The sequence below is a fragment of the Coenobita brevimanus genome, chromosome 63 (assembly GCF_032717465.1).
Source record: "Coenobita brevimanus isolate Jiangsu-jjx chromosome 63, ASM3271746v2, whole genome shotgun sequence".
NCBI lineage: Eukaryota > Metazoa > Arthropoda > Malacostraca > Decapoda > Coenobitidae > Coenobita > Coenobita brevimanus.
Genome location: NC_137016.1, coordinates 5,383,565 through 5,388,468, shown reverse-complemented (window position 1 = coordinate 5,388,468; position 4,904 = coordinate 5,383,565).

Below are 4,904 nucleotides of genomic sequence, written 5' to 3'. Positions count from 1 at the left end.
CTTTTTATTGTTATAGCTTAAGTTTATGGTGGTGAGTTTCAGATTAAGCAAACAAAATATACTTTGACATGTGTTTTTATTTTCTTATGATTCTATGCCATTTCCAGGCGAAATTATTCTAACTGTGTTAACCTTGTCCAGCTTAGGGTACTAGTTATAGCCTCGATTAACCCTCTCAGTACGCAAGACCTCTCTGTAGTTGAATAACATTGAATAACATTGTCTGGTGGCAGCAAGAATAAGCTGAAAAGGATATCACTTGGATTAGGTATCTGAGAAATAATGTACAATCGATCACAGCAGAATCACGCTGGGAGGGTCTGATGATATACGATGTGATAAATGAAGCTCGTGATAACCCAAGAACATTAATGGCTCTTCATATTAATGTACAGGTAATGACAACACCAAGAAAAACGAAGTGTCAAGCACGTGATTAGGGCTATCAATGTGGGGGGAGGGGGGACCACAAGACATATTGCGGTATCCTTCGTCGGTGGCGTCTCTTTCCCATGCAAAGTGTGCCTGATACACGTATGAGTTATGACTGTGTATACTGTACTGTCGGGATCAGAATTCCAATCATCTCTCCTGCTTCTCATTCCATGCACTCTGTTAATCGTGAATCCGCAACAACCGACACTGTTTACTTCATTTGTCCACATATTAGTAGCATTATTGTCGGTTGCTGTGGATTTAAAACAACTGATTTTCAAAATCCATACATGGAAAGGCTGAACAAACAACAGGACTTTAACAGCCGATAGCAGAAAGGGGCTTACGGGTTTTATATCACAGTGAGAACTTCGGATTTAGGTTCTACTCTGTGGAATGCATGGAGAGAGAGGAACTGACTTTGTTTTTCTTTTCTTTTTTTCTTTTCTTTAAGAATGCTCCCCATTCATTCTTTTCTTTTACAAAACTCCCCATTCATTCTTTTCTTTAACAAACCTCCCTACTCATTCTTTTCTTTAACAAAGCTCCATATTCAGCTCAGTTGACGACTAAGTATAGCCCGATTGGAGTGTTGATTTGATTTAGTAACTAAGGAGACATTCTTGTTTCAGAACTAAGACTCTTCGAATTTCATACAGCTAGACTTTGTATTCAAACTGTTGGAGTGGCTTAGGTCGGTCAAGTAAAAACACGCGATAGACAGGTGTATGTCACTGAGGTGGATATGAGAGAGAACAGGGACACCAAGAGTGAAGTGGAGAGACAAGGCGTAGTAGAGAGGGGAATCATCCACAAGAATCGTGTCATCGATCAAAACCCGCCTGAAACCAGATTGTTGATGCTGTTTTTATGGACTCTAAAATGAAGTTGCCGTTCTCCTATCGTCCACTGTCTTACATTCAGAGTACGGGCAGGAAGGGAGCTGAGGCATGCTCGCACAACCAAGCAGTGGAACCTCTTAATTGTATCAGTGTCAACACGTGAAGGCATCCATCTCCATCACGTCTGAAAAGATGTTGTGACACGAGAGAGAGAGAGAGAGAGAGAGAGAGAGAGAGAGGGAGAGACAGACAGACAGACAGACAGACACACACACACACACACACACAGACAGACAAACAAAGACAGACAGAGACAGAGACAGACAGACAAAGACAGAGAGAGAGAGAGAGAGAGAGAGAGAGAGAGAGAGAGAGAGAAACAGGATTTCTCTGGTAACAGTATAAGCAAGAGTACGAGTATTTAGTTAGGACTCGAGGATGTGGAGAGTTAGGTGTCTGTGGTGTCTGTGCATGGAGGTGATGGCCAGAATCGATGAACATAAATTGCAGATGACTGTACATGAATAAGAGTGATGTGTCGTGGGTGGGAAGATACCTAATTACTGAATAGAGAAAAGAATGTTCGTCAGTCCTTTGTCGCGGCCACCCCTCATATGATACCTCAACAAAACACTTAGGGAAAATCGACAGGTGTATGTGCTTATCACCGTCAAAACAATACCTTTTTTTTTTGGGGGGGGGGTGTATGTCCAGTCGACTATATTCAGTTTAGGAAAGATCTGTCCTAATGAAAGGATTAATGAAGTCTATTATTCCCTCATTTTACAGAGTCTCTTTACTTGAATTATATCACCTGAAAGAGGCAGAATAACAAGGAAAAGGACAGACAAACGAAAATGTCATCGAAGCAAAGTTGTACGATGACTGTCTTGTTTAATTCAGCTCTAGTAACAAATTCTAGATGACAGAGATTCCCCGCCGCCTATTCTAAGGGGCGATAATCTCTTCACAGGTTTTTATTATGACTATCCTCATGCGTTCGTGTAAACTGTCATGGGTTCTGCGAAATATCAGCAGGTGGAGGCGAATATATCCTGATTTATATATTTATAGGTTGGACATAAAAACACGTGCGCTGAAGCAAGGAGAGAGAGAGAGAGAGAGAGAGAGAGAGAGAAATGTGATGGTGATTTATAGTTCTTAAATAATATTCAACGCAATTTTTTGCTTTTGCACATAAGAAGAGAGATCAGTATACCGGGAAATTACACTTCTTCACAACGATTCTCTTTTTCTTGCCTTTTTTATTATGAATGCTACAAAACTGTTGTAATTATGAGTATGGACCTGTCTTTCCTTTTCTTTTTCTTCTTTATCTTCCATCTTTTCCCACTTATATATGGCGTCCATGTGTTTGGTCAATCTTCGCCATACAGCTCGGACTTGTGCCTCAGTTGCTATCCTGGTTTGATCTGCCATTCTAGTTTTTGCTGATTTAACTGCAGGATGCCATTCTTGACGCCAACCTTCCCCATTTATCCGGGCTTGGGACCGCCACCGTGTTGAACTGTCTTGCCCCGTCCCTAAGTGGTTTCGGGGGGTGCTTTTAGTCTGACTGCTGTTAACAGGCCCTTCTAGCATGATCCTACAATGTCGAATCTGTACACAAGCCTGCTTATCACTGTAAGGTAACACTTCGCAAACAAACTGGTCTCCACCTAGAAAAGACGACCACCACTTTTTCTGGCTAGGATTTTGGCTCTGGAGTGTCTTAGGAGAGGTGGGGGTTGAGGTGTCCTTTCCGTTATCCTTCGTGCCCACCTCGTTCCTACCCTCGAATGGTTTCCACCTTTCCCGGTTGGGGTTCTGACCCAAGAGGGTCTCGGGAGAGGTTGGGGGATCAGGTGGCCCTGCACCCTCTTCGTCCCAACCCCCCGAGGGCCACCACATTTTTTCCAGTTGGGGCTCTAACTCAAAAGGGTCTCGAAAGATGTCTGACTGCTGCTAGTAAGCCCTTCTAGTATGGTTGCACCTATCTAGTCCGGTCCTACTAGGTCGAAGCAATAATCAAGTCTGCTCACAACTGAAAGGTAGCACTCCACGAGACGAGTATGGACCAGTCGTTCTAACGTTGACAGATATTATTACCCTCAAATGCTTGTCTACAAAAGTTTCTTCTACACTATATAAAACATTTGTTCCGTGGTCAAGTGCAATAACAAATGCGACATCGTGGCTCAGGAATTAAAATGAATCACCTACTTGACAATGACTGCTTTGCATATTGCTCAGTTGAAGTAAAATGTCTCGCTTTAGAAATGTTAAACTGATTATATACATCCATGACTAGAAGGCACTCTGAGAGAGCATACCTCCGCCAATGTCATTGCCATTAAAAAGAATCCGGATCCGGATCCATGAAGATATTGTGTGGAATACATAGGATCCGGATCCACCCCAAAATTTAACCAATTCTTTCTTGGCCCATGGACCACCCTTCCCCAAAAGGTTTATTGAAATTCATTGAGAACCTTTCAAGGTATTGTGCTTGATACTTCGGATCCTCATCCGAATCCACCCAAAAATTTAATCAATTCTTTCTTGGCCCATGGCCGACCCTTCCACAAAATTTCATTGAAATTAACTAATAACTTTTGGAGATATCACGTGGACAAATAAACAGACAAACATCGGTGAATACATAACCTCCTCCAACTTCGTTGGGGGAGGTAACAGTGAAAGGTAAATATAAAAAAAAATGGCTCCCTAATTAAGTGTTCCGTCTGGGTGTCTGTCAGGAGGAAAATTATAAAGTCCCATTGCTTAATAATTAGAGCAAATTGCAATAATCGCTTAGTTGTCTGGTGATTTGAAGCTCTTGTTGGGGCGAAGGTCATGTGCCTTACACGCGTGGATATTAATAACTTGGAGACGGAGTTATGCCACTAAGCGTGTAAGCCAGCCACCTACCCTTCATTGTTAAGTATGTGTTAGACTACGGCAATTGATATTCAACTCGTACAGCTCGTATGGGATAATATGTGACTGAGTTTTACGCACAGTAAAATAAACTGGGGAAATATGCACAAAGTATCTTAACCAGTTTTTATAAGCAAATAGCCACAGCAGTATCATCAGAAGTTAATGATTTCCAGCAGGTCACAATGATTTTTTTTTTTTTTCACTGCAGAGATCATTTTATTATGACTGTGATGTGGATGGTGAAGATAAAAGTTGAAGCAAGCATTATGATACCTGTTTCATCACTTTGCAGATCCAGCGTCACCCAAACTGAGGCGATATCAAGCTTGACCTGCCACGTTTCTGAAGATGCAGATTCTATCATGAGACGAAGATGACGAGTCTAGTTGGCCCTCCACTGAACCCCCATTCATCTGATACAAATTTTGAGTTTTGGAGAATACTTAGTGTGAGAATCTATTCAAGACAAGCCTAAACCCATAATCAAACAGAAAGACAGCTGGGAGGTTTTTGAGGACGTAGTTCGCCCTTCACAGAACCCGTGCATCTAGTAGTTTCTGAGGCTTGAAAAAGTTTAACATAGTGTGAGAACCTACTCTGTCAAAGCCTGATCCACAGGCAAGCAGGAACACAGCTGAGTGGTTCGTGGGTGTCTGGTGGTGTGCAAGGACTTGGTGTGTACAG